This window comes from Panulirus ornatus, chromosome 68, assembly GCF_036320965.1.
Source record: "Panulirus ornatus isolate Po-2019 chromosome 68, ASM3632096v1, whole genome shotgun sequence".
Classification (NCBI taxonomy): domain Eukaryota; kingdom Metazoa; phylum Arthropoda; class Malacostraca; order Decapoda; family Palinuridae; genus Panulirus; species Panulirus ornatus.
In genome coordinates this window covers 18755327-18778754 of record NC_092291.1, presented here as the reverse complement: position 1 = coordinate 18778754, position 23428 = coordinate 18755327, and the positions used below count along the sequence as shown (strand labels likewise).

Sequence of the window (23428 nt, the reverse complement as noted above, 5' to 3'; positions counted from 1 at the left end):
CCAGACGACCACACCTGCTGCTGCAGGAGGACGCTGAGCTCAGCAGTTCTTCTCGTAGTCTTGGAGACGCAACGCACAGAGCCTTGGGAATCCAGACCTGGATTTACATTCGTGGGTTTCCTAGAGAAAACACACACACACACACACACACACACACACACACACGAGTGTAAAACAGGCAACACGAGTGTAAAACGGGGCAACACGAGTGTAAAACAGGGCAACACGAGTGTAAAACAGAGCAACGCGAGTGTAAAACGGGGCAACACGAGTGTAAAACAGGGCAACACGAGTGTAAAACGGGGCAACACGAGTGTAAAACAGGGCAACACGAGTGTAAAACGGGGCAACACGAGTGTAAAACAGGGCAACACGAGTGTAAAACGGGGCAACACGAGTGTAAAACAGGCAACACGAGTGTAAAACAGGGCAACACGAGTGTAAAACAGGGCAACACGAGTGTAAAACAGGGCAACACGAGTGTAAAACAGGGCAACACGAGTGTAAAACGGGGCAACACGAGTGTAAAACAGGGCAACACGAGTGTAAAACGGGGCAACACGAGTGTAAAACAGGGCAACACGAGTGTAAAACGGGGCAACACGAGTGTAAAACGGGGCAACACGAGTGTAAAACAGGGCAACACGAGTGTAAAACAGGGCAACACGAGTGTAAAACAGGGCAACACGAGTGTAAAACGGGGCAACACGAGTGTAAAACGGGGCAACACGAGTGTAAAACAGGCAACACGAGTGTAAAACGGGGCAACCTGAGTGTAAAACAGGGCAACACGAGTGTAAAACGGGGCAACACGAGTGTAAAACAGGCAACACGAGTGTAAAACGGGGCAACCTGAGTGTAAAACAGGGCAACACGAGTGTAAAACGGGGCAACACGAGTGTAAAACGGAGCAACACGAGTGTAAAACAGGGCAACACGAGTGTAAAACGGAGCAACACGAGTGTAAAACGGGGCAACACGAGTGTAAAACAGGGCAACACGAGTGTTAAATAGTCACAGATGGCCTTCACGCCATAACTGAGGACATGGTTAAGTCAGACGGCGTCCATAAATATCTTAGATAATTGTATGGTATTAGAGAAAGTTCAAGAGATAAGACCCCCTGTGAGTGTACAACACTCTTCCCCGTGCTGGACAAATGGGCAACTACACCCACGCATACAAAGCCACGCAGGTGCTGACCAGCCCAGTGTTAATTAACTTCCTGAATAGATCAAACACCTTCCTCCCAATTGCCTATTAACTATGGCATATGGCATATAATGGCGCACATAATGGCTCTGTCTCCTCCTTAAGGTTCCATCCTCACGTGCCTCTCTCTCTCTCTCTCTCTCTCTCTCTCTCTCTCTCTCTCTCTCTCTCTCTCTCTCTCTCTCTCTCTCTCTCTCTCTCTCTCCTGCCTTATCACTTCCTCTCCGTCTTATTTTGTTGTCTGTGTCTTCGTGAATGTGGCTATTTTTTTTTTGTCTCTCTCTTATCATGTACGTCTCTCTCTCTCTCTCTCTCTCTCTCTCTCTCTCTCTCTCTCTCTCTCTCTCTCTCTCTCTCTCTCTCTCTCACCCCCAACCTTGGCACAACAAAGACCCACTGCAGCACAAGACCGCGGGTTCGACTCACACTCCGAATCATATAGCTTCAGGTTCTTCACAGGTCGGCTGATCTCGAGGTCAGCAGGAGGAGGAAGGTTCAGGAGGGGGGTGTGAGCAGCGCTCACCTCCTCCCCTGACCATTGAGCAAACACAAGCGAAATACTCTCGAAACACTGAGACATCTCCACCATATTCATACTAGTGTTATAATGACATAACAGTCGGTATAATTACAAAGTTTTACCGTAGGATTATAACCTCTTTGACGCTCTACCATTGAATCAAACTCTCTCTTCATTAGTATTCAGTCGTTGTCTCAGAAGGTGTTTATAATACCTCTTAAGTGGCCAGAATTATTTCGCTTATTGGGGCTGCTGCTGCTACTGCACCTCCTTCTCCTACCCAATATACCCAGCGTCTGCCAAAGCTTAGGTAAAGCCCAACCTCTTCCTTTATTGTTCTCTCTGTAGGCAGAAGGAGGAGTGAAACCCCTCAAAAGCCTGCCTACAAACCCTCAAAATTCTCTCTCTCTCTCTCTCTCTCTCTCTCTCTCTCTCTCTCTCTCTCTCTCTCTGCTATCCCACACGGCGTCATTACTTTACGGCGAAACAAAAGAATAGTAAAAAGAGATTCCTTTAGAAAATCTCAGGGAGACGAGTCAAGGGGTAGTGTTCTTAAGGGGGTGTTTTGAAGTGAACTTCAATCAGGCTTACACACCACGGTGTGTCTGGGGGCGTCCTCGTTCATCAAATGACAGGCCCCCGTCATTAGCCAGCTGTTTTAAGAATCTTGAAATTGATAGCAATATGAAGATGGATGTCGCGGGGCGCGGGGGGGCAATTTTACCAATTTGCTTATATAACGTCAAAGGCTCCTGCAAGTGTGGGAGTGGGTGGGGAGGGGGAGAGAGTAATGCTTGACCTCAAAGCGCCATCTGAATATTGAATCGCGATGTAAACCTGTTCGCTGAAATGGAATACAGTAACGTACTGTCTCTCTCTCTCTCTCTCTCTCTCTCTCTCTCTCTCTGGAATGCAATGAATTAACCTCTCGCTTCAACACACCTTTTATCCATGAGGTAACCGCTTGTAACATCTTCACTACGACGTAATAGCTATCGTCAATTCAGTGTGTACCTTTTTTTTCAATCACCTTCCTCCCCTATCATCATTGTTCCTACGCCTTCCCTCATCTCCGTTTTCTTTTCCTGACACCCTCCTTTTAATCCCTTGTGATTCTCCCTCTCGCTCCCCTTTCTCATATCTCTTCTCCATCCATTATTTTTTTTTTGTATCGTTTCTTTACGTCTTTCTCTTTACATGGAAAGAGGTGACTTGTTCTCTTATTACTTGTCTTCTGACCACCCTCTGTGCTGGACCCTCCTTCCTTCCTCCGTCGTTCGTCAAAGAAATGTAGACCCAAGAATGGAAGCCACTGACACTGTTGGCGAAAACACATCTGCTATTGGGACTTTACGTCGAGCCAGAATCATACGATAAGTTCAAGGGGCATATTCTCATCGGCCCAAGGTAGGTTAGGTTAAGGCAGTGGGTGGAGAGACCGAGGTGTATTGTGGATAGGCAGATGGTTAGGGAACCACCCGGTGCCTTACTAGGCTCAGACTACCTGTCGATGGCGAGGGAACCTTTTCCATAAGGAGGAATGACATGGACCTCGCGGGGAGATACAGATGTAGCCAGAGGGACTCGAAGGCCCCCCCGGAGGAAGGATCTAACCAGGAAATGAAATATGGCAAAATACAGTATTGGAAGCTCTCTCTCTCTCTCTCTCTCTCTCTCTCTCTCTCTCTCTCTCTCTCTCTCTCTCTCTCTCTCTCTCTCTCTCTCGTGTGTGTGTGTGTGTGTGTGTGTGTGTGTGTGTGTGCTGCTGTGAGGAGGTTCTCTCCTGCCGAGCCAGTGAGGGATGTGATCATGGAAAATCCTACATGATCTGGCCCTGAGGCTCCCTTGTCGGATAACTCAGTTCAGACTCTTTTTATCATGAAATGATATTGTGCTGGGTTCAGTGTCTCATATGACGGCAATTTAATTAAACACTGCAAAGGCTCTTCATTGTAACACTTTGTGAGTTTGTTCTTTGTTTTTTTTTTTTAAGTACGTCAAGATAAGGTTAGTCACACCAGAATTTGATAATGATAAAGACACGGGCGTTTGCTCTGTCCAAAGTCAACAGTGTCTCGGGTAAGTGAGCGGGTCGGCGAGACTGATGGGTTTTCTGTGAGGGATCGAAGTACAAGCGAGGAGGGCGGGTCAATGGTGAGGTACTGTTTTTACACCAGTGGATCTCCCTATTTAACGAATCATATTCTTCTATTTACAATCAACGAATCAAAGGATTTGAGTACGATATTGATGTGTCTCGCGAGCCGGTCTTGGTAGTGTCGTCTTGCCTGGCATGTACATCAACTTGGGGTAAAAGTGGAATTTGCCAGAGTTTCAGAGTATTTTGAAACTACCCCACACCTGAGGCAACTCCCTTAGATCACAGGGAGACTGGGTACTGTACCGTGTCACATAGGATCCGCCTGGAACCTGGGCCACCTGGGGTTCGCCAGTGCATCATCACCTGGGGGAGGTCGGCCACGGAGGTCGGGGAGGCCTGACTCACCCAGAAACCACTAGGGGACCTGGGTCATCTCCCTAGAGAGAGAGAGAGAGACCTCTTCGTCCTCTCTCCTCCAGCCTCACATCTGTCACTGTCGGGTCGGGTGTCGCTCGGAAGACGTACAAACACGTCTCGGACGATATGACCCCTCGAGTAAATGTGGGTCCGTCTCAACGTGACCTGACTGTCTACTTCTCTCTCTCTCTCTCTCTCTCTCTCTCTCTCTCTCTCTCTCTCTCTCTCTCTCTCTCTCTCTCTCTCACACACATAGCCTCTCGACCACTCTCCGAGTCACCGACGCGCCACCCACTTCGCGGCGGCGGGAGCAACATGCCTCACACTTCACCACACAGCTATAAACCCCGCCTCACCCCACGTCCCCCTGGGTATAAATATGTCACTCGACGCTCGAACTCACTCCATTCCGGGAAGCTGTCCTCTCCATCACAGGGACACGCTGTCATTAGCTGAGGAAACGTTATGATCCTCAGATACTACGTAATAATATGTATACGTATATGTGTGTGTGTGTGTGTGTGTGTGTGTGTGTGTGTGTGTGTGTGTGTGTGTGTGTGTTGGATAAAGTCTGATTAGTATCAATCTTTTTTTTTCTCATTTTCTGGAGAGAATCTTGACCTCCATCGTCCCGGACACCGAGCTGCGTCTCTTCGTCGCCTCAACCTCCTCCTGCTTTTACATCCTCTATTTCCCTTCGTCTTGTTCCTCCTCCCTCTCCCTGCTCTCCTTATCTCTCCTCGCCGTCTTTCTCCTCCTCCCTCCGTCTCTCGTCTATATTTTCCCCTCACGCCAGCGTAAATTTCACGTTGCTTGTTATTTACGAGTGATAAATGATAGATTCAGTTATTTCGTATACAGATTCGCCGCTTCGTGTGATATGATATCGCTATTTTGCACGAATTCGCTACTTCGTTTCAGCCATGATTTCGTACGAGTTTTCACGATTTCGTATCATCCAAAGGACACCATTGATGCCTTAGATGGACGCGTACACACACGAGTGTCCCCCTCACCTCCGTCAGTGATGAGGACATTTTCAATAGAGTCTAACGATCAATGAGAATTATAGGAGAAGTTACAGGAGACTTTTGATTGGCTCCCGAGGATTTATGTGTGAAATTTGTCGGAGAGACGGCAGGTCGGTGATGGTTTGTTTAACCTCTTCAGCACAGCGGTACGGCCCTTGAGCACGTCGATACAACCCTTGTGCACGTCGATACGACCCTTGGGCACGTCGGTAGTCCCTTGAGCAAGGCGGTACGACGCTTGAGCAAGTTAGTACGACCCTTAAGCACGTCGGTACGTCCCTTGAGCACGTCGATACAACCCTTGTGCACGTCGATGCGACCCTTGGGCACGTCGGTAGTCCCTTGAGCAAGGCGGTACGACCCTTGAGCAAGTCGGTACGACCCTTAAGCACATCGGTACGACCCTTGAGCAAGGCGGGACGACGCTTGAGCACGTCCGTACGACTCTTGAGCACGTCGGTACGTCCCTTGAGCAAGGCGGTACGACCCTTGAGCACGTCGGTACGACCCTTGAGCAAGGCGGTACGACGCTTGAGCACGGTGGTACGTAAGTACAACACGACAGGATAACTCCTGAATACGAAAGTACGACCTTTGAGCACAATACACAAGACCCTTGAGCACGACAATACGGCCCTTAGGCCCGTCCCTAAAGCACGGCAGTATGACCCTTGACCATGAAGATACGACCTTGGGTCACGACGCTCCGACCATGGATCACGCCAGTACGACCATTAACTACTGCGATGCGTCACTGTGGTGTGCTACGTCGGGTCAACCAACCGCCAGGCCAGAGCATATACAAGGGTCGTCCTGTCGAATTCAAGGGATGTTTAAGAGCCATACCCGAGGATCGCACCGCCGTTGCTCTACTTACGCACGAGGGCGCTCGAGGGACGTCGTACCGTCGTGCTCAAGGGGGACTATTCCCTCAAAGGGGTTCGAGGTGTGATGAATGACCAGGGCGTGTGATGAGGACTTTGGGAGGGGGGGAGTCTTGTCTTCTCCCTCCCTCCCTCCTCCTCTTGTTAGCCAGTCTGGTCCACGTCACGTAGCATACACAACCCGTCAAAGTTTGCCGCCCCTCACACTCCGGCCCACACATTCTTGGTTTTTTCGGTTTCGGTCAACGAGACGGAGGAGAAGGAGGAGGAGAATTTGGCGCACCAGATAGCTCTCTCTCTCTCTCTCTCTCTCTCTCTCTCTCTCTCTCTCTCTCTCTCTCTCTCTCTCTGTCCCCTCGGCTCTCTCTCTGCTGTGTATAAAGTCTCGACTTTTGAGGCGATTCTGCAGAGAAATATTCTCTCTCTCTCTCTCTCTCTCTCTCTCTCTCTCTCTCTCTCTCTCTCTCTCTCTCTCTCTCTCTCTCTCTAGTTTGAGACACTCATTCAATATATATATATATATATATATATATATATATATATATATATATATATATATATCGGGATGGGGGAGAAAGAATACTTCCCACGTATTCCCTGCGTGTCGTAGAAGGCGACTAAAAGGGGAAGGAGCGGGAAGCTGGAAATCCTCCCCTCTCATTTGTTTTTCCTTTTTTTAAATTTTCCAAAAGAAGGAAAAGAGAAGGGGGCCAGGTGAGGATATTCCCTGAAAGGCCGAGTCCTCTGTTCTTAACGCTACCTCGCTAACGCGAGAGATGGTGAATAGTATGAAATATATATATATATATATATATATATATATATATATATATATATATATATATATATATATATATATATATGTATATATATATATATATATATATATATATATATACAAATAAAATCACAAGGAAAGAGAAAATACGAAGTGTCAAGCACTTTCGTTTAATTGCATAAGACTGAGTACAGACAAACAGAACTATATATATATATATATATATATATATATATATATATATATATATATATATATATGGAATCAAAGCTAAAGCCCATACGCCTGAGATCCCAAAGAGCGCTTAGAATTTTCACGGTCGCGACAGTAAGGCAAATTTTGACCGAGTTAAAAATCCCAGATGTTTGGGTCGAGTGTTCTACAGGCGTCAGGTCCCAGCTTACCATCCACTGTGCCATATGAAGCCACGAATTAGAATGCGTCTAGGGCTTGATAGCCTCCCTACACCCCACCAGAACAACGGTTTTGGTTGGACAGATTCATTAACAGAATAATTGCCACGGACTCATCACAGCGTAAGTTGCACAACGCTTGGTATTACCTCAAAGGAAATTTACATTATATTGTACACGAGCGTCGCTAGCCAATTTTTCAGCTGGGGATGGTATGGTGTAACAGGCTCGAAGAGATTTCATTAGATGATATAAGCCTCGTTCTAGAGTTTAACATTTCAAGGTAATGGTATTGTATTGTGTGAGGGATGGGTTAACGTAATCCATGACGGGATTATACGACAGAGCAGCAACGGAGACACACACACACACACACACACACACACACACACACACACAGTAACTCCGTTGAGACATCTTTCTAAGGTGTCAACACGCTGGTACCATCATAGCGAGTGTGGCCTCCCACAGCGAGTGAGTGTGTCCACAGCAAGAGTTCGCAAGCCTCTGGCAGGATAGCGTCGGGGTCGTCTTTCCAGCAACCTCAGTCCTGAGGGATAGACGCTCATAGGAGTGTACCTCTGTGTGCCCTGAGAACCACCTTCCTTATCTGTGCCACAATTAGACCATCGTGAGGATGAGGCGCGCCTCGGAAGTCCTCAACCTTGAAACAACATAACAGGTAATCACCTCCATTCACCGCCTTCATTTGCATACTCTTTTTACGTCAAGATCGACTAACCATCTTGACCTCATTGTTCATCCTTTCCTCAAGTATGCTTCAAGTGTGTGGGGGCATAACATTTTGAGAGAATTTATTAAAGACGAGGTACCAAAATGCGAACCTTGAACCCAAGTTCTTTCCATCTCTCTCTCTCTGAAACAAGTGGTGGTGCTGCGTCCTTTGAATCGTCTGGTGTATAGGGTTTGTGCTGCTTCAGCAGCAGCGCAAGCTTTTCACACGTCATTCTCAATAAAGCAGTGGGACAGAACGAGAGGATTTAGCAACAAAGAAAGACATACAGAGTTCTATAGTGTTGTCCTGCTGGATTGTGATGGTAAAGAAGCTGTCGTCCATTATCCCACCCTTTAAAAACTAGGTGGTTTTGGAGACAGTCGACAATTCGAAACAGCATTTCATACCCTCTGTTTTCTCCAGTGCAGAGGCTCCTTAACAGGTGGCGCACGTACCACAGGTGCTGCTGAAGAACCTGGCCCTTACGGTACGACGCATCAGTCTTGGTGTTCCGCTCGTAAGTATTAAAAAAGGAATATGAACGCCTTTTTATTTCGAGCAATGTTGGGTGATATATTTCCCACGTGTTTCTCCAGTGTAATTAAAGGCCATAAACCTAAGATTTATTGAAGTGCAGAGTAAATCATAGTGGTAAAGTGAGATTTTGAATGCAAGTTCGTATACAATGAGGAGGAGAGGAGGGAAAGTCACTGGTAGTGGTAGAAGAAGTAGGTGACTGACGAGAGGCAATGGAGCCAGTGGTTAGGAGGAGCACAATAAAGCTCCAGGGCTGACCACCAGCTGCAGATGAGATGTCATTCCGACACTCACCTTAGGGAAAGAGACCCTTCCCGCCCTCACCCTTTGGGATATTATAATCGGAGGATCAAGAATATCTATCCTGCCAGCTTTCGTCGTGGCTGTGTGTCTCCCAGTGGGAGAACATCCAGACCAGACCCTCATCAGACTACACACTCAGGGATGACCCCTCTTCCTTTAATGGAAATCCCGTAGAATCGGTCTCTCATTCCTTTAAGATTTTTTTAGGTCGAAGGTTCCTCTCTGCTGGAAGAAGAGTCCTCATTGTGGGCAGACAATATATGATCTAAAAAAAAAAGGAGATAAACGAGAAGAAAAAAAGAACTTTCCTTACCATGTCTACCTCTCCCATCTTGTCCCTTTAATGAGACACAAAGATTTTTAAAGAAAAAAATACCAACGAGTGAAGAAGATTGTGTAGAAGGGAAGTTAAACATTCGCCCACATCTACACACTGCCCTTCCCACTTTTTTTTTCTTTTATCTTAGATAACTTTAAATTCGTGATTCACAGTGAGAGAGGGATAGGGAAAGAGGAAGAGTGTGAGGACAGGAGACGAAAACAAGACTGGAGAATGACAGGTGTACGATGCGTGTGGAGGAGACGTTGAGAATGACCCGGTTGCTTCGTCCTCAAGACCCAGAGAAGAGGAGGAGGAGGAGGAGGAGGACCACCAGCCATCCAGACGAGGAAGGTGTAAGATAATGCCGGCCATCACCTCACCACAACAAGTAAGTCCAAAGACACGTATTTGATTATGAGAAGTTACCCTCTATTCACAGCCTGTAGGACTGCGGCCGTGTGTCTGTCAATATACTGAACGAGTTCGCAAATATTGGAAAATAAGGAGAGGAAGGAAGGAAGGAGGAAAGGAGAGGAGGAGAGTGTGAGGGAAAAATGAAATACAAAGGGAGACACAACACCGGAGGTGGGCTTTACGTCTTGAGGCCATTCTCCTCGTGTCAGACGAGTGTGAAATGTGATCACAGAAAATCCTGGGTAACCTCCGCTCTGGGCCTGACTTGCCACGTCACTCACGCTCGTGGGTTTGGTCTTGACAGTGTGTTGTCTGCGGCCCAGCTGTCTTGACAGTCTGTTTTCTTCGTGCCCCTCGCGGCTACCCTGACAGGGTGTTGTCTGCTGCCCAGCTGTCTTGACAGTCTGTTTTCTTCGTGCCCCTCGCGGCTACCCTGACAGGGTGTTGTCTGCTGCTCAGCTGTCTTGACAGTGTGTTGTCTTCGATCCCACCTGTGAACTATCCAAGCCCCTGCTGAGCTCGGTCAACACACCTGGTGCCTCCGTCCTCACCCCAAGACCTTCTTCCTCCTCGGGTTTTAGGAGTCGGAGGCAGAAATATATTCGAGGTGTCGAGAAGTTGGCCAGGTGAGTGAGGCAGGTTTTGGGGAGGAGAGAGAGAGATATTTGTGCCCCTCCGTCAGGTGTCTCCATCACACCTGCTTCCCACACACGCGCTCACACGAGCTCAGTCTGATAAGCTTCCTCTCCAAGAGAGATACAGTTTGAAAGATAATTTCAAGAGAAAAAGGAAATAAAGGAAAAATCTAATCTAATGTAACAACCGTTTACGTATTTCTTTATGTCTTTGCCATGACCATAGCTTCTGTCGCGGGTTTTGTACACTCTCCTGTGATGGAACATTCGGAACCCAACGTACCTACGAGCAGGGGTGGTATTTCAGCGGTCGGTGGTCAGCCGGGGAGGTGTTCCGGGCCAGCGGGTGGCGTGTGGGCGGAGTAGGGTGAAGGAAAGGGTCTCAGTCAGTTGGAGTCAGGGTGTGTTAGCGGTGAAGTGGGAGCGAGGCTTGGTCAGTGGGACCCAGGGGGTGTCTTAAAGGAACCTGAATATGTATCTCCAGGTCATCTTATGGATCAAGAAGTGTCCATCGATATATATAAGACCCCCCGTATCACCAAGCAACAGTACTCTATCACAGGTAACAATTACTACCAATGGGTTGATTTCTTTGAACATCACTCGCCCCCATTAAGGACTACACAACACTCTGGATACGCAAACAACCATTCATCACAACCCACAACTTTCACCTGTAGTCCAAACCCCAACCCCACACCCACACACACACACACACACACACACACACACACACACATTCCCATCACGAGCATGGATCAAACTCCACCGCATTAAAGAATCGCCCAAACAACTCCGAAAACATTATATTTTCAGAGAGGTTATATGATACCACGGTATAAATCACGCAATCTAACTTTCCCTAAAAACAAATTCTGCTACACCACAGAATCCCAACCACACACGCTAACTATTAATCAGTTTAACACCAACAGCCTTTAAAAAACGAATAGGAAAAAAAAGAAGAAAAACGATTCCACCTTCCCCAGGAGGACAACTCACACACAGCTCTCATCCAAGAAACCAGACTTTCTCTCTCGTCCACTGTCCCTCCCGTCTGTTACTACACAACTCTTAAGCCAAGACATAATACATCGTGGTCAAGGAGGAGTTATACCACTTGTCCACTGTACGTAGCTTCCTATGACCAACACTACTCATCTTACAAGACATGCCACAATGATCGGCAACATTCTTGAAATCCATTACAACAGAATTAGATTTCAAAATGTCTGCTAGGACGTGATTTCTGCTTACGTACACACCTCCGCCACCTTCCCTCCTAGATACACCATCCCACTACAAAACACAGACACACACAGACACAGACAAGGATGCGCTACTTCCAGTAGCAGGGTAATTATGGACGCCTTTCATCGACAGACGATGGTACAGCTTTACGAACACAGCTGAGTACCTTGAGATGGGATTGTGTTGGGAGAATCTGGGATTCGTTTTATAAAGTATTGAGTACTTGGGGGGTTGTTGGGCAACTACTGATAGTTTTGAGTGCTTTGTTTTGTGTGGTCTGCAACTTTATGTTTGTTAAAGGCTGGACGAGCAGGCAAGTGAGGTGCAGTGTAAAGAGAAAGAACTAGTGAATCGTTCGTAGATGTTCCGGGGTTTCTTATCTTGTCTGGTGTCCATTGATGTTTTCAGGGCATTCAGGTTCTGCGGTGCTTGTATTGGCGAGGGAAATGAAACTCATGCGTGGGCTGTGTGTGAAATGACTAAGATAGTCGGTGATTTGTTCAGTGAGAGTGATGGTCTACGTAAGGTGGCTGGTGGAAGTGGGCGCTGGACTCGGGTCTGTCCGGAGTGGAAAAAATAAGAGAGTCACGGAAGACTTCTGTGAATGTAGAGACGAACACTCCTGGATGAACCAGTGTTCGAATCGTGTTGTGTTGTGCTGCATCTTTGTTGCTGTGGCGAAGTTCTAGGGGTGTTGTGATGTGATTGTGAGGGCGTCTTTGTACGAGAGGCCTTTCATATCGTGGTGTGCTGGAGATAATGGGGAGGTCGTGTACGAAGAGATTGAAGTAGGGAGCGACTGAGGTAGGTTGAGGCAAGAACTACTCCCTGGGGTATATAAGTATTTTCAAGGTGAGGCCACTGTGAATGACTTTGGCACGACGGTCGTCTGCGAAATTGGCCAAGCCAAATTGTCATTGTTGTGGAGGGCGATGTAAATTATTTTTTGTGTGAGGAGATGTCGGGGTCCGATGTAAAATTCTTGGTTGATGTCTACTGCCGCCGTCAGCAGTGTGTGTGTGTGTGTGTGTGTGTGTGTGTGTGTGTGTGTGTGGGTGTGTGTGTGTGTGTGTAGATGGGTGGGTGAGGGTGGGGAGGGATGTGTTGTGTCAGGCCACAGCGTAAAGTGGTTGAGCCTGAAGCTACGCTGTTGGTGGGAATGGGATTCTGTTCTGGACCAGTTTTTCCCAGAGTGTAGCTACTGAAGACAGAGGTGGTATAGATAAGGTGGTAGGAGGAGGAGGAGGAGGAGGAGGAGAAGGAGGAGGGGGAAGAGGAGGAGAGCAGAGTGGCTCGAGGGCATTCTCTGGCCTGATATTATATAAGGAAGTTTCCGGATGTTGCCCTAAAATGTTGCTGTGTAATCATATATGGTGGAAGATGTCTGCTGCAATATATATGTATATATATAGAGAGAGAGGCTGAGTGTGAATGAATGGGGCCTTTGTTGTCTTTTCCTGGCGCTACCTCGCACACATGGGGGGGGGGAGTTGTTATTCCATGTGTGGCGAGGTGGCGATGGGAATGAATAAAGGCAAACAGTATGAATTATGTACATGTGTATATATGTATATGTCTGTGTGTGTATATATATATATGTATACGTTGAGATGTATAGGTATGTATATTTGCGTGTGTGGACGTGTATGTATATACATGTGTATGTGGGTGGGTTGGGCCATTCTTTCGTCTGTTTCCTTGCGCTACCTCGCTAGCGCGGGAGACAGCGACAAAGCAAATAAATAAATATATAGATAAATATATATATATATATATATATATATATATATATATATATATATATATATATATATATATATATATATAGAGAGAGAGAGAGAGAGAGAGAGAGAGAGAGAGAGGTATATGTCTAGTTCATGTAATGATTACCATCAACCATTCAGAAAGTTGTAACATAAACATACCAAGTCGTTCACCAATGGACTAACTTACCACCGTTAGGGGAAACCCAGGTAGTGTTGACAGTGGCGCCCGCCCGAGCCAAGACAAGGAGAAAAATAGGTATACACAGTTCCCATTCTCCAACCAAGTCATTCCTTACCCATACCATGAAGTGGTGGGAAACTTGTCCACAAGCACACCATTGTGGTTAAAGGTGGTGTGAACCGTGGTTTCTCCCTCCTCAGCCCAATACTCCCTTCCTTGACCCCTCTGCCTCTCCATCACTCCCCTCACTACCCCGACCTGTTCATTACACTTGGAATTATGTCTCGTGCCAGAGTCGTTCATTAGTCTCTGTGTGTAAAGTACATTAAGTCTCTGAATTACACTAAGACGTTGTAATGCAATATTCAGGAAGTGTATTTTATGCTTTATATATATATATATATATATATATATATATATATATATATATATATATATATATATATATATATACATAATCAGAGATTCAGGTGAATTTCTATAGTACAAGATGACGAATCTGTGTGCTTACCGTCTTATGCTGGAGTAAGCAGTAAGCAGTATGGTAGGGAAGACGGCTGCTGCGAGCAGAGGCCTCTCTCTCTCTCTCTCTCTCTTCTGCTCAGGCGACCACCATCTGCTTCAACTGGGACCCCCCAACTTAGGGCGGGATGCCACAGTCTCACTTGCTGTCCCTGTGAGGGGAAGAAGGTGTACTCATGCTTGTCCCAGGGGTGGATCTTGTCCCTCTCGCTTGCAAGAACTTGAGTCCCGATGCCCAGTGATGGGGGGATTGGCTGAAAGGAGGTCCTAGCACCCAGCAGCAGGTGGTTGATAGGTCGTAGCACTCGGGGGGGCAGGTGGTCCTAGCACCTAGCAACAGGTGGCTAAAAAGGTCTTAGCCCCCCAGCAGCGGATGATTGAAAGGCCCCAGCAACCAGGACCAGATGACCGGTAATGTCTTGAGACCCAGCGGCAGGAGTCTAGCAGGTCTTAGCACCTAGTAGCAGGAGACTGGCAGGTCCTAGCACCCAGCAACAGGTGGATGGTAGATGTTAGCCCCCAGCAGCAGGTGGCTGGCAAGTCCAAGCCCCCAGCAGCAGGTGGCTGGCAAGTCTAAGCCCCCCCAGCAGCAGGTGGCTGGCAAGTCCAACCACCCAGCAGAAGGTTGCTGGTGGGTCGTGGACCCCTAACAGCAGATGGTCGACAAGTCCCAGCTCCCCAGCAGCAGGTGTTTGGCAAGTCCTAGCACCTAGCAGAAGTCGACTGGTAAGTTCCACCAACCAGCAGCAGGTGACTGGCAGTTCCTAGCACCTAACAGCAAGTAGTTGGGCGCTTCTGACACCCAGTGGTTCGTGAGTCCTAGCAACCAAAACTAGGTGGTTGGTAGATCCTAGCGCCCAGCAGCAGGTCGCTGGGAAGTCTCAGCAACCCGGCAGTAGACCTCACATATCCAAGCCTGGCCTCTCAAGCCCCACTTCACCACAAAATTGGCCCAAGTCTCGCACGATCAACACATCAGAAAAGACCTTAAAAAATCAATTTTCCTTCGGCGAGATTCACACACAGAGACACTGATGGGACGTTGTGTGCTTGTGTGTCTATAGCGGCACGTGAGGCTGGAGAACGTCCTGACACGCCGGCAGGTGGAAGGAAATAAACAGAGCTTCGGGGGAGGTCACGAGAACTTAAGAAAGGACTTCGAAGAACCGCGCGGTGAGGCTCGCGTCGGCTGGAGGACTGAACGCGGAGAGCGATTGGAGGCTCAGAGACGCTGCCGCCTCGGTGTCCAGGGAGAGAGTGAGGCTCTGGGCCCACCGGCAGCTGAGTCCTCCCACGTCCCACTGCCTCAGTCTGCCGCCTGACGAGGGCGGGGGTACACGTGACCTCCTCCTCCTCCTCTCTACCCATGTACCCCTGCCTGACGCCGCCGGTGGAAGTTTTGGATTCTTTACCCGCCCACGTCTTCCCTCGCCTGACGCCCGTGGGGGAGGCACAGATGAGCTCCTCACCTTTCCCTTGGGATCTAAGTTGTACGTTATATGTCAAACGTGGGTTAGAATACCATAGGTTTTATTCCTCTTGATTTGATCCGATGCTGTTCTTTTTTTGACGTCTTGCGCGTCCGTCTGTTCGTCTGATTTTGTATAGACGATCTCATGCTGCATGGACAAAGGTGTCTGATCACGTGGATCATAAGGCTTCAACTCTATCGGTGTCAAGGCCGATCCTAACGGGCAGAGTCGTGGCCGTAATTCCATCGGGCAGCTGTCTCTCTCAGGCCATCATCCATATAGATAACGCAATTACTTCCTTCTGGAGGATGAGGGAGGGAGATCTGTATTCTCCTGGGACACCGAACTGTCGCCTGTGTCTCTCTGTGTGTTATTACCCATTGACAATTTCTCGTGCCTATTTCTGCTTAAGGAAAGGGCGACCTTTGAACTTGCCCGTCTCTTATTACAGTTTTCTTATCATTTAGTCTTATCTATTTTACTCTTTATTAGTAGTCACATTTATTTCCTCCTGGCTATGCGAGTTTGGCTGAAGACTTGCTGCCTCTCAATGTCCACCTGGCCTGCCTTCCAGTTGTAGCCTCTCCTCCCAGACGCATATCTGGTATCAAAGAACTCATCTCTGTTAAGCATCTCACGGCCTCTCTGAAATGTATACGTAGGTATTAATGTCTATCCGTATTCTTCTCTCTTCCAATGTGGGCATATTGAGGGCTTCCCTCCTCTCTTTGCAGCTCATTTCATCGTTTTCTGGTGGTCCTCTTGGTGCATTCCATGGCCCACTTTGTAGCAAGTCTTCGTGGCGCGCTTCAGGCTAGGTGAGAGTACCAGGTCCCCTCTTGCGACGTGGTCCACAGCTTAGCACGTCACGTGCTCTGTGTCTGTCGTTCCTGCACACCTCAGTCAGCGTTCAGATACCTGAAGCCAGAGTTTTAACCCTGACCGGGAGATAGAGTCTGCGTCTCTTGTCATCTCCCCCCTCCAACATGCTGTTCCTGGGTATACAGATTGGGGAGATGTCTGTTCCGTTGCGAGGTGTCCTTCTCTCTCTCTCTCTCTCTCTCTCTCTCTCTCTCTCTCTCTCTCTCTCTCTCTCTCTCTCTCTCTCTCTCTCTCTCTCGAGCACACACGACAACTCTTCCAGTTTTGCCGCTACCCGTCCCAGCAGTATTCATTATCATCTGGTCTATTTGATCCTCTCTCCACCTTCATGACTTTGCACTCTCCAGGGTTAGATTTCGTGAACCGTTTATGCAACCTCTCTCTCCCTCTCTCTCTCTCTCTCTCTCTCTCTCTCTCTCTCTCTCTCTCTCTCTCTCTCTCTCTCTCTTTCTCTCCAGAAAACCAACCAAACCAATAGAACTCTTTTACTTTTCTTTCATCAGAGAAGCATACAAGGGAAGTTTTGTCAAAAAAAAAAAAAATAGTAGAACAGCTGAGAAAAATATGTAAAACCGAGACTCAAAAAAGGCATCTTTGAAAGTCAGAAATGAAGCAGCTCCAAATGAGAGACGAAGCAGAAACAAGGTATGACACAAACCCAACTGAAAATCAAATAAAGGAATGCTAAATCCTAAGAAAATATCATACTCATATGTACATAAATCTAGAAAGTTGTATAACCGAACTGAAGATTTGAAGTAGAAGGAAGAATGAGTATATAAGACACAACACCACACATACACCACACTGCTACTAATCAACATGACAGAGGCTTGACTGAACGAGAAAGTGAAAGACGAATCAAGTTCGGACCAAATCTGAATCCTTCGCATCAGACAGAACCAAATTCAGAGAGACACCAGCGTAGCGACACACACACACACACACACACACACACACACACACACACACACACACACACACACACTCGCAGTAAACTGGAGGAAAAATGAGATAAGTGAAGATGAGTCGCATAATACACAGGAACTAACTGTAGTTCGCATCTTAGCCATGACGAAGATAAACGTAGCATCCTACGAAAAATAGAGTAGGACGAAAGTACGCTCAAAAGACTAATTGGCGACAGCGGACGAAATGCTGAAGGGAATGGAGAGATGGTGTCCAACAGACGAAAATGCTGAAGGGAATGGAGAGGTGGTGTGTCCAGCGGACGAAAATGCTGAAGGGAATGGAGAGATGGTGTCCAGTGGACGAAAATGCTGAAGGGAATGGAGAGATGGTGTCCAGTGGACGAAAATGCTGAAGGGAATGGAGAGGTGGTGTGTCCAGTGGACGAAAATGCTGAAGGGAATGGAGAGATGGTGTCCAGTGGACGAAAATGCTGAAGGGAATGGAGAGGTGGTGTCCTTCGATAATTATTTGCTCTGGTGACTATAACTTACATTCTAATGAGAGACGGCAGGAGTGAGGACTAGAATAACAATTAAGGTACACTTACAGACAAAAGAATAATGGATCACCAGGTGAAAGAGAATAATTCTAAAGAGGGAAAGAGCGTCGATATAAACCTTATCTTTCCAAATGACATGGCACAGTTTCTCCTAGGTTTAGGGGCTGAACCATTCACGCTTATTGGATAACAGTGGATCGTCGATATGACTACAGCATACAGCAGTGCTATAGATAAAGGTGTGCGGGACGTAGGAATCCAAAGATGACGGTATGGTTGAGGATCGTGGACTTCGCCGCAACGGAATTGGATTCGGGAAGCGATTGTTGTGGAAGAGGATTAGAAACGCTACCTGGATTGAAACCATTTTCGAAGACGGTTACTTGAAGATCAAGCACGAAGGTGTTTTGTGAGAGATTAAAACATACCGTCAATAGCCTAATGCAAAAAAAGGAAAAAAGAGAAATATTGAGCAAATCGATACATACCAGTAGTTTGTAAACATCAAATGAATGGTATGAGAAGTGTGGAAGAAGGAAGAGAAATAATAGGTTAAGAATGAGCGAGGAAATAAAAGAAAGAAAAAACTGGACGAGAAATCGAAGAATATTTACGAGTCCGTGATGAATTCCCTGTGATAAATAATCTTATTTTTATCTAAGGGAAAAAAATAAAGAAATTATATATATATCAGACCCTTTCATGTGAGAAGAAAGTACAAAAATGACCCTTATGGAAATAATCAATATGTTCAGTGAACAATACAAATGAGCATTCAGCTCAGAAAGATTGCAATAAGATATTAGATAAGGACCTGTATAAGTGACATGATGGCAGGGCGGTTATATAAACGTATTGGAAACCAATATTGAGCAGAGCACTTGATGGGTTATAGAGGATTCAACTCTGGGACCAGATATAACTCAGTAACAGCACATCAAAAATAATAACGTTATGTGTGTAACATCAATACACACGTAGAAAGACCTGAAGGAGTATTGAAACATCTTGCTTGAATTCGCAGTACTATCAAAAGACACGTACCAGAATTTCTGACCATAGACAACTCACAGGAAATCCATAGAGGCAAGTGGTACGACTAGAAATCGTTTTACCATCACTTCTCTTCATAATGATGATATCAGACACTGACAGAGATAATGAAAGGTAGAGTCAGATACTTTATGAATGACACCAGATGAAATGATAGGATCAAAAGAGGATCAAAAGAAGTTAGACAACAAAACTACAAATAAGAAGAGTGAAATTGACGGAAAGAAGTGATAGCACAGTTAGCAATATCTTGATGACATAGGATAAGGACCCTACAAGGAGTATGATAGAAAATGAAGGACACTTTAAAGATCAAGGAGCAAACATAATCAAGGAATATGGAACTTTCGAGCTAAATCATGAGCGGTATGATAAGGAGAACTTCCGCAAAATAAGACAGAAAACTAGTGATGTACAGATGAGGGAAGGGGGGAATACAAAGTTGAATACTTCTGTGTCGTAGGGCCACCAACCACACAGACCAAAGTGAACAAGTCAGAGACACTTCAGAACCACTTCACAGGCAGAACCCGGGAGGACGAAACACACGAACAGCAACACGAGAGTCTGGGGAAAAACTAGAACGTTAGAGCTGAGGAAGGAAGTAGAGAGAAGGGTATACATGACGATCCACGGATGACAGGAAACTAAAGTGGTAACAGAGAATATCATGAACACAATAGCCTCTCATTAGGGAAGACAACAAAGTCATTTACGTGGTTAGGTTTATAGGGTTGGGTGAGGTTGGGGTAGAACAAAAAAAAAAGATTTCAAACTAGTATAATATATACGTGATCGCCCTACATGAGAGCTAGGTCTCGAAAATCGAACGTATTACCGAGAGAAATATGAAGCCATGTATGGAAGAACTACACGTACGTTCATTGAAAGGGAAACTCGATATATTGTTGAAGTCATGTCCTAGATGAACCCCAGAATCGACAGCTATGGAATGAACACATCGGCTTCTGAGAGAGAGAGAGAGAGAGAGAGAGAGAGAGAGAGAGAGAGAGAGAGAGAGAGAGAGAGAGAGAGAGAAAAGGATTATCTACCATGCAAGAAGTGAGGTCAGCTATGCGCGCTATACACTAGCCATTCCCCCCCTCTTTTTTTTTGGAGGGCAGAGAACCCATCGTAAGCGCTCATACCATTAATACCTACCCTGCTGGAGCTTCAGTCTACTTCACAACGCGAAGCCCTTCTGCTTGCCTGATCGATTTGATCTGATCATAAAACAAGGGATGGTTGAGGGAGGGGGGAAAGCACGCATGCACGTTGCCAGACGACAGCTCAAGCCCCCTTGTAAGTGAATAAGCCCCAGAGGGGCCCCGGGTCAAGGCCAGGAACCAATGGGAACGAGGCAATATCTTCAATAAGTCATAACAGCGCCTGGAGTACGTAGTTCTGGCGTCGTAAATACGGCCTGGATCAGCTAGTCGGCTGTCTTCAGTAACTCATAGACCCAGTCGGCCATTACCTGAAGCAGGAGGGAAGGAGGGAGAGAGGCAGGCCAGGGAGAATACTGGGTTAGTTGGTGTCCAATGTAAGCCATTTATCTTAGGGAATGTGAGAGTGAACGATGGTTCCACCTTGGGGTCCCCCTCACAATTACGTGCTCAACGGGAGGACAGATGGAGGGAAAGTGCACGTGAGAGAGAGAGAGAGAGAGAGAGAGAGAGAGAGAGAGAGAGAGAGAGAGAGAGAGAGAGAGAGAATGTGTGTAGCAATCAGACAGAGGTGAAATATCTTCGTAAGAGCACCACCCTCCGCATTCTGCCACGGGAAGAGAAATGAACTGACAGAAGACAGACAGACGAACAGACAGAGACAGATAAACAGATACACAATTAGACAGACAGAGACAGGCAGATAGACAGGTAGACAGATATAGAAACAGCCATACGTGACAAACACCGTCTCACTGAGACACACACACACACACACACACACACACACACACACACACACTATCTCACGTGTCCGACAACCAGCCTAAGGTTGTAAGAATAATCAATACTGAAATTTAAACACAAACTTTTAACCAAGTAACAAATATGGCTGTACAATTTAACCTGCCACTAATCTTTTGCTTCAGCAAGAGACAAAAACACCTTTGCTGATACCGCTGAAGACCCATTCAGCAGAGGACCTGACAGCATTATTTCCTGAAAGCTCCTCCCGTCTTACTTCAGCTTACTTCACAGCTTAATTCGAAGGTAAATATGCGCTACTCTGTCTAAATTAGACGCGCGTGTGTGGAAGGTGCCGGAATTATAAGGGAAATGTCTTTTCTGGTGATCAAATGTCAAGGGTGAATTACGATACAAATTAAATGCAAATTGAGACTCAGGCTGGTGAAGCAGGTGGCTTGTGGGGAGATGGGAAGGGAGTGAGGGAGGGAGGTTAGGAGGTAGGTCACGGAGTGGGGGTGGATGTCGGGGGGATGGAGGTGTTATGTGAGACGTGTGACACAATCCCCATCTCCCCCAAACTTAGTTCTCCTCCTCATTCAGCCTCTCCACCCCTGTATACATCTCGTATAGTACGAATAAGACTCATTTATAAATAGATTCTTTCTTCTTTCTTTCAAATTATTCGCCATTTCCCGTGTTAGCGAGGTAGCGTTAAGAACAGAGGACTGGGCCTTTGAGGGAATATCCTCACCTGGCCCCCTTCTCTGTTCCTTCTTTTGGAAAATTAAAAAAAGAAAAAATAACTAGATTAATAGATAAATAAACACGTATATAAATGTTTCTTTTGACCGTGCATACTAAAAGTAGTTTCCAGCCAAGACCAGTTAACATACGCGCCACCTTCCCCTCACACACACACACACACACACACACACACACACACACACATACACACACACACTCACACTACACACTTCTCCTCCTCTCTGGCTTACCCAGTTAGTCGACTCCACCCATGATGCCACACATACCTCACTCTCACGATCCTTCTACAACACCACTCTCCTGTTCTTCCCGTATTCCATAGCGGATCCCATTTCTGTGTCCACTTTGTACGTGTGTGTGTGTGTGTGTGTGTGTGTGTGTGTGTGTCGTGAGGGTGTGTGGGGCGCCCCTCTGATGTCCCTACTGTTATTTCACAACTTTCGTTCGACGTATTTCCCCTCCACCTCCCTGCAGGACACTTGAGCCTCGCTTATCCCTGCGACATGGTATTCCCAACGCTGAGTACGGCCTCCCAGGGCACTCGCCTATTTTGCCTCCCAAATGAAGCACTTTTTGTCTCCTCTTATTTCTCTTGTTTTATGACTGATTCTGGACCACAATCTAGCCTACCCAGTCCTCAACAGCCACACCCACTGGCTTCACGTAGCTTCCATGGGCCCTGTCTGTAGCCTTCATATAAGCGGTTTGTTTAATTCCTTTCGTATTATTACCATCGAACACTGAAGAGATAGATAAATAGATAGATAGATAGATAGATAGATAGAGAGAGAGAGAGAGAGAGAGAGAGAGAGAGAGAGAGAGAGAGAGAGAGAGAGAGAGTGTGTGTGTGTGTTTATCTATTTTGTTGTTGATTCTAGAGCGCAACCTGCGTCATAGCCGAGCGTCAAAAGTACACAGCCACTGGAGGAGGTGTGGCGTACACTATCCCTGGCTCACGTATTGCTGGTGCACACCACACCCACACTGGATGGTCTCTAGCGTCTCAACTCTCTAAGGCTGAGATTTCACTCTCTCATCTAAGAGAAATGATCGCCAGACTCATTACCAAGTAATACTGTATATGTAGATGTAGACTATGTCTATATTCCGTTTAGATTGCTACGTCATTATCTCTTGGAAACGAGTCATTAAGACATAAAGATTTGATACGAATAGATCATAAAACTGAGAGAGTAATGAACATATACATGCAAATGTAAATATATACACTAATGCTATAAACATTTTGAGTCGCGCACGAGTGCAAACGATGTAGCGTTCGCGCAAGGCTCCTCCCTCCATGAATCCGGATTAATACCAGCAAACTCATGGTGTAATGACGTAAGCCGCACTTGAATCCGATATCAGAAATAAGAACGAAGGATGATCCTGGCCTAGGGACACAGAGAATAAAACGGTCTTGCTTTTCCCCGCCACCATATTTAAGCTGTGTGTGATTGCGCCTCGCGCAGCCAGCATACATAAATAGTACTCCATCATCCTATTTACCAGAGATACACAGAAAACTGTTTTGTGTGTCTAGTATGGAGGACTTTACTATTTACAATAAACTGTGAGGCTTGTCCTGATAGCAGGAGAGGACCAACTCCCGTCCCACCTAGAAGCTGAGGACTTTACATACTAAAAGGTTCAGGGCGGGAGATAAGAACTGCCTGACATTCTGTAATGCAACTGGAGTTTTAGGAGATTATGTATGCAGTCCACACGCTGGACGTAGGCTACATCACGGCCGCCCTCGAGCGCATCGCTTTAAGATCAGAAGCAGACGAGAACACGGACGAGAACACGGCGATCCCTGGTCTGCAAGTTACTGGGGAAAGGACATTTT

At 46.6% G+C, this 23428-nt stretch overlaps 2 protein-coding genes across 3 annotated transcripts in view; one reads left to right on the top strand and one right to left on the bottom strand.

Annotated features, from left to right (window-relative positions):
- Window positions 1-15663, bottom strand: part of LOC139747459 (putative neural-cadherin 2) — a 296803-nt gene extending 281140 nt beyond the window's left edge. The window contains exon 1 of one of the 2 annotated variants that reach the window (XM_071659816.1): window positions 14013-15663. The gene's annotated coding sequence lies outside the window, so the exon portion shown is untranslated. The remainder of the gene's footprint in view (window positions 1-14012) is intronic. The other variant, XM_071659819.1, reaches the window with a different exon arrangement.
- Window positions 1-23428, top strand: part of LOC139747460 (uncharacterized) — a 153028-nt gene that overhangs the window by 39584 nt on the left and 90016 nt on the right. The gene's annotated exons all lie outside the window — the stretch shown is intronic.